At 37.3% G+C, this 14,967-nt stretch overlaps 1 protein-coding gene across 3 annotated transcripts in view; it reads left to right on the forward strand.

Annotated features, from left to right (window-relative positions):
- Positions 1-14,967, forward strand: part of LOC110295968 (contactin-6) — a 355,090-nt gene that overhangs the window by 24,044 nt on the left and 316,079 nt on the right. The window contains exon 2 of one of the 3 annotated variants that reach the window (XM_029478903.1): positions 6,084-6,127. The exons of the other annotated variants lie outside the window; for them this stretch is intronic. The gene's annotated coding sequence lies outside the window, so the exon portion shown is untranslated. The remainder of the gene's footprint in view (positions 1-6,083; positions 6,128-14,967) is intronic. 3 annotated transcript variants of the gene reach the window in all.

Consider the following 14,967-nt stretch of genomic DNA (forward strand, 5'->3'; position numbering starts at 1 on the left):
GAGACTGAGGGAAAGGAGGTCAAGTATAATTTTTCTGATGGTTAATCTTCATTGATGTATGAGAGGATTTAGAATCATTATGGAAGCACAACATTGGGTGTGTCTATGAGGGTCTCAGAGGAAGGCTCATCTGAATAGGGAAGACTTGCTAAAAGCAAGTGCTCTATAAAGAATACACAGGAGAAAGCAAACAATATCTCAGCTTTCTCCTCTCTCTCTCTCTCTCTCTCTCTCTCTCTCTCTCTCTCTCTCTCTCTCTCTGTCTCTCTCTTTCTCTCTCCTGTCGTCTCTCTCTGCCTCTTGAATGTAGATAGCTGACAACTTCTTCGTGCTATCATGGCTCCTTCCTCATCATGATGGATTATGCACTCAAACAGAGAAACACAATAAACCATTTCTTCCTTAATTACCTTCTGTTAAGTAGTTCATTAGTACAACAAGGAAAGTAACTGCGACAAGCTGAAGTCTCTATATAAATTCTCATTTTTTAATGCTTCGAAATGCATACAAGAATTCATGTCTGAGTACCATGTGAGTAGCCAATCAGATTTAAATATTTAAAATCTTCCCTTGGCTTCTTTCCCATGCAGATTATCTTAAAACAAAGAAGAAAACAGAAAGTTCAATTTGGAAAATGCAACCACTATATTTAAAGTAACTGTAATGATGTAATGATGTTTGTTGTCCAGTGGACCTCATTGAAATTTGATTATTTTAACGACGTTTTTCTTTTTTATCCTTTGTTTACATATACGTGTGGATATGGTTCTATATGTTTGTAATCTGTATGTAAATGTCGGGGGTATGGGGGTGCGTATGTGTGCCCAAGCACTATGAGCAGAGAGCATAAGAAGGTATCAGTTTCCCTTCTCAATCCTACTCTACCTTATTCCTTGAGGCAGGGGTTCGAACTGCTCTTGAAGCTACCAGTCTCTATAAATAATCCCTAGACTGGCTGGTCAGTAATCTCCACTTGTCTTCCTGTCTCTACCTCCAAGGTAGTAGAGAATTGAAGAGACACCTTGCTTTTATATGGGTGCTGGGAATGATAATTTAGGTTCTATGACTCACTGGCGAGCATTCCTACACTTTCAGTTATCCCTCCAGCCAGGGATTAGTTTCTTATTTCAAAATGATGGATTAAGTCTTATATTTTTTTTATTATTCACTTTACATCCTGATATCAGCTCCTCTCTCCTCCCAGTATCCCTCATGCAGCTTCTCCCCCTTCCTCTCTCCCCTTCAACTTTGAGAAGAGAATCCCACCTCTTGATACCAAACACCCAATCCCCATCTTCCTGCACATCAAATCACTGTAGGAGTAGGCATATCCTCTCCAATAGAGGCCAGACAAGGCAGCCCAGTTAGGGAAGCTAGACCCATAAGCAAGTGGGCAACAGAGTCAGGGATAGCCCCTGCACCAGTCACTGGGAGACCTGCATAAAAATCAAGCTGGATATCTGGCACATATGTGCAGGGATGTTAGGTCCAGCCTGTGCTTGCTTCTTTGCAAACCTCAGATTTTAAGGAACGAACACCATTTAGAACAGAAACTGCAGCATGTTAGATATTAGATCTGATTCATCTGATTGGCATTGAAAGCCTGATTTTTAGAGAAGGAGACACTTGCCAAAGAAAACACAGCAGGAACTTGTACAGATTTCCAAAGCCAATTCCATTGACTCTGGGTTTCTCACTCACTCTTGGAGCAACAGGATTCCTTTTGTGAGAGTCATACAAAATTGTGGAGTAATGTATACTATTCTGAAGATAGCCTCTTATCTTTCGTTGTTAATTTTATTAGATAAAACCTACAAAAGAAAAAAGAGTAAATGAAACAAATGCTATTGTACATTTATTAAGTTGTCTAATGGGCAATTTTAAATCGTCTAAAAATTAATGGAAGTAAGATATTATCTACCACAGTTTTCTAATTCCAGTTTGAAATTAAGTTTATCTTATGGCAATAAGTTTTAATTCTCAGTAGAGCCAGTAGTTTGTCTCTGGCTGCTGATTTTTTAAAAAGAGTATAGTTACTTTAATCTGTATTCACACATAGTCTTATTTAGAAAACATAATTTGTTTTACATTACTTCCTAAAAAATTTGAAAAGAACTGCTTATATGGCTGGAAAATGATTTTTTCCTAGTTTTACTCATTTTATGATGCTTGTCGAATAGATAAGTGGAGAACAAAAATGTATAGGAACTTGATTAATTTTCTCTATTGCTCTGCTCAAAACAATTGCCTTGAGGCAGGTTCCCTAAATGAACTATGACTTAGTTATTTCTGCTAGGCTCACTGAATTTCAAGCTTTCAAAATCTACATGCTTCTGCTTCCAAGTGCTGGGCTTATACATATATGCAGGCATGCCTGGCTTTCTATGTCGGTGTTAGAAATGTGAACTCAGTTCTTCATGAACTCCTACCCATTAATCTATTTTCTTAACCCTCATAAGTATATAATACATTTATTCATATATATGCATTTTTGTGTTTATACAATGCGTCAGCTTTCAATTATTGCCATATTAGCAAATCTTTAGTGACTTATTCTGTTTTATTATTTAGCATAATTTCTAATACTTAATTATTGTTTTAAATTTTTCCTGCACAGGTCTTAGTAGCTATGTATTTTTTAGTGATAAGTATTATGCTGCTTATGGATGGGTTTTTAAAATCAAAATGTAATACTGAAGGATTAATTTATAAATTTCTATGCTATATTTAATGACAACATCTGTACTATACACCCCATGACTGATCTTCATGGATAGGGTTGTGTTTTGTCTGTAAACAAGTTTTATGAATAGAACTAGAAGAGCTATTTTTAAGTAATAATGTCAGAAAAATAAGATTGCTTTTTTGATTTAAGATATGTAAATATTCACTCTTATTAAAACATTGAGTTTTAAAAAATGTTGACCTACAAAAATAACAGAAAAACTGGTGTTTCCACTCTGTTTTCCATTAAAGAAGTCACATAAAGCAGATGTGCTATCATGGAAAAAAGTAGACACTTTCTCCATCATTGTCACAAAGCAAAAATTGCTTCTTGATTTAGGAGGCCATAAATGTGTAGGGAGTTATGAGTGGCTGGAGAAAATCAATATCATCTATTGTTGCTGGGATGGTGGACTATGTATATATTCTAACCTCTGAATATTTTGAAAATAGTCACTTTCAAAGAAGGAAATTTTAAAAAAAACATGTTTCTTTTATAGGTAAAAACTATAGAAAACATTTCCTTTTCAAGTGTTCATTAAGCTTTCCCCTTAATATTCAGAAGCACTGAAACATTCCATTCACCTTCTACTCTATTTCTGTACTTGAGGAAAAAGGTGATGAGCAGGTTTGACAATGATATAGGAGGCTGCCTGTGTAGACTCAAATGGCCAGTGCTTTGTGATTTGAAATCATTCAGGTTGGCCCAGTCCTGATTTTACCCATGTGTTCCACCCTTTATTCTGGAAGATATCTGGACATCTTAGTGTGGTCAGAACTGGCCTTCTCATCCCGTGTAAGCTTTTCTATAAAGGGATGTGATGGACAGGTTTCAGTTCAGCTAGGCATCCAGCTAGGCATGCAGAAATTGTTAAGTGAAGTTCAGTTAGCAATATTGCTGAAAATATAAATAATAAAAAGATATACATGTTATAGAGATACTGGTAACCTCTGATGAGATAATGTAAGCATATGCTATCTCTTGCTCATCTCTAGCACAAAATATATGGTGTGGAGTTTAAATCAATAATAACAAGGGATTGAAGACTTATTCTGGTGATTAAGAGCCTTGTTCTTGCAGATGACCTGGATTCAATTCACAGCAACTATACTTTAGTGCACAGCACTGAATTCTAGTTTACTCTTCTGAGCTTCATGGGTATTAGACATGTCTGTGATGCACACAAAATAAAATAAGTAAGTAAATTTAAGGAATAGTAGCACCAAAAGAATAATTATAACTTTATATAATTAAATTCCTATTCCTAAATATTGTACAAAACTAACAAGTACAGTCATAACGAAATCCCTAAAACATGTTTGGTCTAAGAGATATTGCCATTTTTATTCTGTTTGTTTTACTTTGTTTATTATTAGTAATAGTAGTGGTATTAGTACTTGTATTATTAGTATAATTTCTGCTGGTTTTCTAACAAGAAAAGTAGAATGTAGATCCAGGTGAGTGGGGAGCTGGGGATGATCTGGGAGTATTTGAGGGAGGAGAAGCCATAATCTGCCTACATTGTAGGAGAAAAAAAAACTATTTTAGATAAAAGATGTGTGTCCAAGGGAAAGATAGGAGAGGTTTCACATAAATAAAGTGGAATGTAAAGGAGTACAATACTCAAAGTCAAAAACATTTACTAGTTAGGGTAGCCAGATTATCCTGGTCACTTACCAGAGTCAACATGATTTACCACCATAGCCTCTATTCCAAAACTCATGGCCAATGCACTTCACTACAGCCTCAGTGGGGAGAGGTGAAGTAGAATGTAATTAAATGTCCCAGCACAGCAGAGATGCACTGCATCTGTCATCTGATGCAGAAACTGCTCGTGTGAAGTGGCTTCATTTCATCATCACCTTTCTTCACATCCCTCTTGATAGCCTGTCTATTTGAAGCCAGGATCCCAGCAGATCCTACAATTAAAAACACAAAACAAGTTAAAATAGTGATCGCCGATGCACAAAAGCCAGTGAACAGGACATGAGGCTAAGAAACCCTACTGTAAGCTTTGAGAATTTTTCTATGACAAATAAAATGATGGATGTCAGGAATAAAAGGAATTCTTTAAGAATTCTTAAAACGTTATGGGTCAGAGTTTTGGCTGTGGTATGGCAACTGCCTCCCTCACTTGATGCCCTGTCTTCCTGCTGGAGGTGGGCTGTATAAGTTCCCTCTCCCTATTGTCAGGCATTTCATCTAAGGTCCCTCTATTTGAGTCCTGAGAGTCTCTCACCTTCCAGGTCTCTGGTGCATTATGGAGGGTGGGGGATGAGGACATCCTTGTGGAGACAAGGGAGTGGGGAGGAGGTAAGTTATGCGGAACAGTCAGAGGGTGGACCGGGGTCAGGGGGAATAAAATCTGGAGTGTAAAAAAATAAATAAAAGAGTAAAAAGAATTAAAAATAACTTCATAGTAATAAAACACATATAATATTTTATAAATGTATATATATGTATGTGTGTGTGTATATATAAAATAAACTATATAAAATACATATATGTTTGAAACATACAGGTTATTAGAACATAATTGGTTTGAATAAACTAATTGATATATAAAACCATTACATAGATATTTTGATTTGGGAATGCCATTTGAAACTTTTAGTTTGACTCCAAGTTCACCAGAATAAAACTTAGAAAACTCATCTTTTGTCCTCCCAGGGAAAAGAACATTTGGACTTTCAGTCAGCTCATCAGACATCACTCACACCTGTGGAGGTATAGAAGGAATTCATTCTTAATGTGCTCCCAACATAATGGGGATGATAGACATTTATATTTACAACAGAGTTCTATATGTGTTCCAAATATGGAAGAGGCTGGATCTTTACATATACAAAGACCCTGGCATTGAGAGATGAGGCAGGGGATTATCCTAAACAGATACTGTACCTGGAAAAAACCTAAGCAGAACTGGGGGTCATTTTGTTAAATGAAATGAACCAAATCAGAAAGATAAGAAATTCCTACTGAAAATTGTTGCACAGCTCTAAATCCAGAATATTGCTGTTAGAGTTAGAAGGATCAGAAGTTCAGTGCCATCCGCAGTCACATTGTGAGGTGAAAGCCAGCCTGGATCATTCATAAAGGAATATTTCAGGCACATGAGAAAAAAGAAATATTGTAAAAAAAGGATAACGTTAAGTAATGTGGTGATTTTAATGTTTAAAGAGGCCGCAGACTTTTAGAATAATAAACATCTGATCCAATTATTTTGGATTAACTGGTAACCACGTTTACTAACAAATATTGGTATTCAAATTAGCTTCATCTTCCTGAAAAAAAAAATCTGCTGAAGTTATATTTTTGCCTCCTTAATAAATGACAGCCATGTCTGTTTATTTTTCAGAATCATGACTTATTCAGTTTATGGTCTAATTATTGGTTTAGAAGGTAAGTAAATATTAAATTATCACATGAAAATGTGAGCCTGGGAATAATTAATGCAATAAAATAGATTGCTCAATATGTGAACAAATTCATTGTAAATTCTAAGAAAAGAGCTTGATTTCTGAAGAAAGATTAAAAACATCCAAAATAATGAAGTATTAAATTAAGCCATAACAGCAAGCACTTGCTAAGATATTGTTGAAACTCAGTGAATCTCTGTTAGATAGTGGAGTCTGTATTGTATTGTTAATTTGGAGAAATGGCTAACATGGTTAGATTCCTCTGGAAACTATGTCAGGACTTCTATGTAGCCAAGGGCAGCGTTCTGGTATTAAATGGCAATTGCTTTTGAGTTAAAAAAATGTAACATATTTCATGTTGCAATTTATGAGTAATTATATAGAGTCATTAAACTATTTCAATCTAAATTCCCTCATTTGCTTACCATGCTATGAATATTTAAAAACCCTTCTCATGATGATAATATCATTAAATATCTAAAACAAACCTGCTTGTTCATTATAAAATTCAAAATATAAGGAGATGATCAATATGTGAGTAATTTAGAGACATCATCAGGAAGTGGGTGGCTATAGAAACAATAGACAAGGAAAACAAAGGGCCCACGTGGCCATGGACTGATAAATGAGTGTGGAAAGTTATTCATATATTCTACACACTGGATTATAATATAACATTAAAAGTGATTTTTAAATATGGTGATATCCATAACAGCATAGACAGCATTGTTGCGGTAAATCTCTCCATTCCAAATATGCACCAGCAATGAAAATACAACACAGTTAATATGATTACATGCTGTGCGCCTAGACTGGGCAGATCTACTGCTACACAACCATCTTCCACAGCGTGTGAGATCCCTTTAGCACTTGCGGCTTCTCCAGGCCACATGCTTCTGCTCTGCTTTTCTCTTTCTTCCTCCTCCTCTGCATCCTCTCCCTCTTCCATTTTCTCCTTCTTCTCTCTCCCACCTTCTGCTCCACCTTCCCTTTATCTGCCCAATCATCAGCTCTCCTTTATTTTACAAATTAAGGTGGGAAGTAGGTTTACAGGTAATCACCTGAGTGCTGACTCATTCCTTGTTCAAAGCCCCTCACAGGAGAATGGAATTAATATCAAATATAATTGGCTCCAGGGCTATACACAACGTTTCCTCCTTTCTGTCCAATTAAAAGACTATTTTATCTCAGATATAATTGAACATAACTATTACTATTTTGTAATTTATAAAGTACAAGAGACATAACACTTAGTCCATCATGTTTGTTAATTAAACAGAACCTCTGTCATCTATCCTTATGTAAAAGACTTATAATTCTACATCTGGCTATGTCTTGGCTTTAGATTGAATGCTGTCTGAAAACCATCCTCTCAAAACTGTTCTTCTCAAAGTAAAAAGCCTAGGTTGGCTAGGAGACTATATAGTTTTTCAACCCCATCAGAAATCCAAGAACGACTGATATTAACTGAAAATATATAGGAAGCCTAAAACAGCTTCCAAAACTTAGCCAATCCATAGAGACTGCTGATCACCTGGACAGTCCCTTACTTCAACATGTTGGATCATCGGTCTTCAACCTACTGGCCAGGGTCATCTGACAGACTTAGAGAAACAGGAATATTAAGAACTAGCCTACTCTGCCTTGGCAGAATCAAGTTGTCCTAACCTGTAATTGTGTCCTTTCTTTGGACAGTATATGTCTGTAGATGAAATGAAGCAATTCTTGCGTAGTGGCTGTTTCACCACAACTGGAGTAACTCAAAGATGCTCAGTTTATTCTCTGAATACATGACAGGGAAAGCTGTCAGGAGTAGACTGGTCTCAACAACAAGTGAATAAATAACATTAAATGTCACATTCTGTAGACTTCAGACGTTTTTGAAAACCAACTATGTGAAGTAATCTAGACTATTGTCTGTTAACTACTCTCAGCCATTTCTAATTAAAATAACTGAAAACACCCTAACAATAAACTCAGAGCCATGATTTCCTATTTGGCCCTTAACTCACAGGATTAAACATCTCAGATCTGTTTATAATAACAGCACTAGAAGGACTGGGTCTAAGCCCTGTACTTCAAAATTTTTAGGATCAAAGACAACCTATGATAATCATCCCTAGCCCCAAATCTTAGGGAACTGCGACAACAACGACTTTTCATAAATTCTTCAAGCTGAATATGGGCATTGCGATATTTTTGAAGGGAGAGGGAAGGATAGGGAAATGGGGGAGTTGGTTGGCCGTAAGAAGGCTACACCAATGATTGTATTAGTCTCTGATGTCTGTGTCCTGACTGGATCCAGATGAAAAACCAAGACATCAGGTGTTCAGGCAGGTCAGTTCAGCATGTCTGATGATGAAATTCACCAAGGCTTTATATTCTGTAATATATAAATCTCAAAACAAAGTTTAATATCATCAAGATAAGCTTTTTGTTTGAGTCTCTGGAATCTAGTTCTCAGGGGATCTCCCTCTATCAAATCTCATCCATATAACTATGGAAGGTGTAAATATATTAATCACCTTTTCCAAAAACACAAAGACAAAACCTTTCCCCCAAATCAGCAAATCCTTCAGCTGGTAACCAAGAAAACCTGGAGCTTGCCCTCTGTCCCACAGGAACAATAAAACAATCATAATACTCAAGATCACACACATTTTAGCCTATTTAGGCCTTTCTAATTTGTCATATCAGGATATTAACCCAAAATCCCCATGGAACCTGCATTAGACAGAATATGAGTCTCCTGCAGACTATTATACCATCTGTCTAAAACAATTGGTTCACACTTCTATTTTCTTTTCCTTACCTCTTTCCTTTCCTCTCTTTTTTCCTTTCCCCTTTCCTTCCCTTTCCTCTTTTCTTTCTTTTTTTTTTTTTATTTCTATACCTGCTTATAAGAAACAGCTTGTCAAACCAGGATTTAAACCCAAAATTCCCATGGACCCCACATTAGATAGAATATGAGTCTCCTGTAAGACTTAGAGCAATATATCTTTATATCATCTTTAAAGCAATTAATTCAAAGTTCCACTAATACCTCTTATAAAATCTATCTGTTTTGCTCTCTACCAGGAGCCACAGACATTTATTTAATTAATACCTATTATAATATCTATGTTAGGCTCTCTACCTGGAGCCACAGACTTCTATTAACTAATACTTGTTCATAGCACGCTATTATCACTTCTCTCTTTACTTGGAGTCAGTGACTAATATTCCTTATCTAGTTCTGAACCGTAGGTTAAATTTCCCATAATTAATAAGCTCTCTGCCTAGAGCAGCCATCCTGTCTATTGAGCTCTCTACCAGGAGCCACATACATTTATTTAATTAATACCTATTATAATATCTGTTTTGTTCTCTACCTAGAGCCACAGACTTCTCTTCATTAATACCTGTTCATAGCAGGTGATCATCACTGCTCTCTCTACTTGGAGTCAGTGACTAATATTCCCTATCTGGTTCTGAAGCACAGGTGAAATTTCTCATCTTTAAGTACTACACCTACTTATAAGAGGCAGCTTGTCAAACCAGGATTTAAAACCAAAATTCCTGTGGAGCCCACGTTAGACATAATTTGAGTATCCTGTAAGACTTTTTAGAGAGAAATATCTTTATACCATCCTTAAGTATCAAGAGGTTATATTTCTCTCTTTATATCAATGAATCACCTGATCGGGAGCCCTTTGTACCTTTGTCTCCCAATTCTTAAACTCACAGGGAGAAGCTGAGTGTAAAAAGACCCATGTTGTCTCTGTCCCTGTTTGGAGGTGGGGGAAGCAGAATGGGGAACAAAGGATACAGGGAAGCAAATACAGAAAGGCTCTCTCAGGCATAGATGCCTCTCTGCCATTCTCTGTAGGCCCCTCAAACTCAGTCAGCTTCAGATTCACAGTGCTACAGCCTAGGTCACTGCCCAAGCCCCATTCATTGGGTAGGGGGTAGGGGTCAAGCAGTGAATTTTTATTTCAGGTTAATTCAAATCAATACATTGGACACCATTTTGTTGTTGTAAATCGCTCCATTCCAAACATGCCCCAGCAATGACAATACAACACAGTTAATATGATTACTTGCTGTGTGCCTAGATTGGACAGATCTCCAGCCTACACTACAATCTTCCACAGCTTATGAGACCCCTTAGAACTTGTGGTTTCTCCAGGCCATGTGCTTCTGCTCTGCTTTTCTTCTTCTTCCTCCTCCTCTGCTACCTCTCCCTCTTCCATTTTCTCCTTCTTCTCTCTCCCACCTTCCACTTCACCTTCCCTTTTATCTTCCCAATCATCAGCTCTCCTTTATTTTATAAATTAAGGTGGGGAGCAGATTTAGAGAAAATCACCTGAGTGCTGACTCATTCTTTGTTTGCAGCCACTCACAAGAGAACGGAATTAACATCAAATATAATTAGCCCCAGGGCTATCCACAACACAGCATTGCAAATAATTTTGTTAAATGAGACAAGTCAAATATAGACTGTCAAATACTTCAAGATCTATCTGCCATGTGGAATCTAAACGAGTTGAGCTCAGCTCATTGCAAAGTATAAGAGAAATTATCAGACTCCACTCACGGGAAAATATGGGGTGAGGCTTTCTTGTACCCATTTTGTGAACCCCAAAAGACCACCAAAGATTCAATTTCAATGCAATCACACTAGGATCTCTTTATTAAAATCTCGAGCTCACTTGGGCTTACTCACCACTGACCCTGATGCAGCAGGATGAATTGGTGAAGCAGCCTTGAATTGTTTTCTTTTCTTTCTTTCTTCTTCTTCTTCTTCTTCTTCTTCTTCTTCTTCTTCTTCTTCTTCTTCTTCTTCTTCTTCTTCTTCTTCTTCTTCTCCTTCTTCTTCTTCTTCTTCTCCTTCTTCTTTTTTTGTAAGTTGGAAAATAACTTTATTTGTTCTAAGGCATTGGCCAGAATCCCCTAGTTGTTAATGGGACAAGATTTAATAGGAAATGGCAAGCAAGCGAAGGGTTTCTAGTCTGGCAATCATCAAATTGAATGACTATTGTAAGTCAAAAGGTGGGTGCTCTGAAACAAAACCATGAAAATCATAAATGGTCTGAAAGTACATCTGAGACCATCAGACTAATGTTTGATTGACTGGGGCTAGGAATTATCTAAGGAGTAACTGGTGTATGGGCCAAGGACAAGCTATGGGATCCTTCCTGGTATTTGGATGCAGCTTGGGTCACATAAATGTGATCACAAAAATGTGATCTATAGGTCACATTTTTCTTAGGATGAGATCCATTCCCAAGACGGAGTAGGTTTGGCCTCTCAGGTTGATTAATGACTATTGAGTTACAGTTAGCAGGAGAAGCAGGTTCTTCTGTTTGCTTACCCAATAGGACAACTGCAGGCAATGACAATATTGTATACATATGTGATATTTGTGTATATAGCTTTAAACTATAAGAAATGATTATAAAGCTTAAACCAAAAGGACCCAATAAACATTGAAGAAAACAAATATCCAAGCCCTAGTTTGAGAGTTGAATAAAATTCAAACATACTGAAGCATCAAATGGTGCCACAGAAACAAGTACAACTATCTTGTATAACCCAAATCTTTAAAAACAACCAATTAGTGATCCTATAACTCTGGTTCATTTCATCCTTAGCTCGTTTTATTTGTACTATGCATGAGGCTTTGAATATGCAGTATTCTGTTTTTGTATGCTGCAGGAGTGCAGAGAGAGATGTATTGAAGTGATGACATGAATACCAACTGCAGCCTTTCTCCATTAACAACTTCATTCACCCACTTTCCACTTTTTGTGTGTTAGGCAGTATGTGAAATTATATGCATGCAAGCTTAATACACTGTTTTTCTTTTTAATTTATTTTTCTTGCCACAGGAAACCAACCATAGGTCAGTGGCAACACATGTGCCTTGTGTGGTAGAGTGTACTTGTAGTGTCAGATTCTTCATAACATAAAGCAGGAGGATAACTTGACTCTATACATTTTAAAGTAACCGATGCAGCAAGGCTATGGGTTACATCTCTATAAAGTATAAATTAATGAATAAAGCATATAATAATGACAGAAATGGCTGATTCAAAACAGTGAAAGACAGGTGTTCAATGTGATAAAGGCTTAGCAAGAATGGTATTTTATTTCAATATGTTTGGTGGGGGCATTTCTTGATCTCTGTCATTTCTCAAATGACTCACCAATAATGAGAACCAGAACCAGAATGTAAAGTTTCACTTTTCATGTGTCATAGAGGATAAATGTCACACCAAAGTGCTTTCATAGGGAAGACAATGAGAAGAGTGTGAGATAAGTGACTTGCATGGCAAAGTCCTCCAAAGAGATCAGAGCTAGACCCCTGCATCGTGAGGAGCAGTGGGAGGCATGAGGAAGCTCAAAATTGCAGCTTATTTGTGAGTCACTTAAGCGCCCTGCCCTCACAGCCCGTTGTGTGGAGGATTACTTTTAGAGAAATGTAGTTGGATGCAATTCAGAGTTCGTGAATTAAGACAGAGGAAAAAAGGGAATGGACACAGAGACATAAACCACCTCTTTTATCCTTCTAAGCAAACTTGGAAGGCCCATAATATAAACACATTTATTATAAACTGTCTCTGTATATGCATATGCGTGTGTGTGTGTGTGTGTGTGTGTGTGTGTGTGTGTGTGTGTATCTTTTCTTGAGATGTATGTATAGACTAGAGCCAGTCTGGAGAAGTTAAGAATAAAGGCTACTTAGTAATTAAGAAAACAACTCTGTACACTGTCATACTAGTGTGCTGGTGGGATTTTCACATTTAGGAAAGTACTCAGAGCAAGAGGCTGTCCAAATAAAGCACACCATGAATGCGAAAGTTAGTAAATGAGTTGAAATCACTAACTTTTGAAAATAAGAAAAGTTCTTCAAGATCTTCATGGACAATGTATAGGAAGCAAAAATCAAGAAAACACTGGACTGCTGGTTTTATAAAAGAAGTTGAGTGTTTCATACAGGATATATGATTAAGGCAAGTAAGTCCTTAACCATCAGAATTTGGCACTTTCATATGCCCTTTCATCAATATTGTGTATCAAGATATTGTTGTGACATGAATACTATTCAGACTTATCAAATTTATAAAAACTGGAAACCAAAGCAAGGGCATTGCTAGAAATGGGCATGGAAGAGAATGATGTCTTTGTATTTTGAGGTTTTTGGTGCTAACTGATAGCTATCTCATTTTAATATACTATAAATATATTTAAAATAAAAACATGAATTGTGGCAAGATTTTCAATGCTATTTATGTCTGCCATTCAAGTAGAAACAGAAGGATGATGCATTAAAGACCAGATTAGAAACAGCATGTTCTGTTTCAGTCACTGATCATATCTCCATGCAGTTTAATCATTAAAATAAAAGAAGAACAACAAACAAAATGAACAAAACAAAACAATCTGCTGCAAAGGTAGGAGAGCTCAGGTCTGGAATTTGCATTTCTTGGATACACATTGGTTCTATGATGTATAGCATTTGCTGTTAGACCACATTATATCCTTAGCCTCAAAGCTCATGATTCCTGAAGATATGCCTTGTTTCATGTCCCTGCATTGCTTTCTGCTACAGTGTCCCATGATCCTCAATAATTGCTTAATGCATTCCTAAATAAAACCTGTGATGCTGAAGTTTGAGTGTCCTCACAATTGTCTCTGAACTGGTAAAATCATAGAAAATGAATGCAGGGATTACTTTAGTACATTATATATTCTATTCTATTCCTTTGTATGAGTTCTCTGTAGTTCCTCACTCAGCAGAGGGATTGAACTGTGGTTACACTGTAAGATCCCTGAAGCTGGGCCTCCGTTCAAGTCCCAGGATGAGCTGGCCAGCACCCCAGTGACCCGAGAGAAAACCACACCTGATGCAAATTGCAAGAGGTTTTATTATCAGCTAGCTGAGGACAAGTCCCTCTGCCATGCAGGGCAGGGGAGTTCGACCCCAAGTGGTGACAGTAGGGAGGTTTTAACAGCTAGATGAGGAATTGGGAGGAGTTGGGAGGAATTGGGAGGAGTTGGGAGGAGTTGGGAAGAGTTGGGAGGAGCTGGGAAGAGTTGGGAAGAGTTGGGAGGAGCTGGGAAGAGTTGGAAGGAGTTGAGAAGAGAGTTCTCCTCTTCCGGGTGTCCTTGGTGAAATTTACAAGGCAGGAGTGGGGAGTGAGTTCTTTCTGAAATTTTATCTCCGTGTCCTCGGCACAGGAAGGCAGGCATCTCTGGTTGTAAAGTACAGAAACAAAAAGGCTTTTGGCTGGCTATAGAGAACAAAGAGCTTCTTTCTGGCTGTATTTTTAGAGATCAGGGAAAACAAGCTTGGGGAACGTCCAGGGGCTTTACCTTCCAGGGAGAAATGCTCTAAGTCGGGGTCCTACAATACCTGGTATGATCCATGGCATCTTGTAGACTTAAATAAATTTGCTCTCTCCTAATGCAGTGTTCCCACACCCTTACTTTTGTTTCTTGTGGGCACTTCCCAAAACAATAAGCAACTTGATAGGTCTGCTGTTAAAGATATGAACTTAAATATCATCTCTCTCAAGTTTTCAGGAGGATTAAATTTAGCACTGCTATATACACAACACTTCTTCAAGCACAGAGTACTAACTGAATATTAGTTATGCAGTGAGGAGAAGTCAAAGCTGGTCGAATAGTGGATATCCAATGGCTGACATCAGACTCACATGATTAATAGGATGTGATGGCTAACAAACAAGGGAAAATAGAAGGTCTGCTGTTTAAGTTCAAGTGAGATGGCTTCTTCAAATGAAGTAAAGCTTTTAGAGGGTGCTAGTAAAGAATTTC

This window comes from Mus caroli, chromosome 6 (genome assembly GCF_900094665.2).
Source record: "Mus caroli chromosome 6, CAROLI_EIJ_v1.1, whole genome shotgun sequence".
NCBI classification, from domain to species: Eukaryota; Metazoa; Chordata; class Mammalia; order Rodentia; family Muridae; genus Mus; species Mus caroli.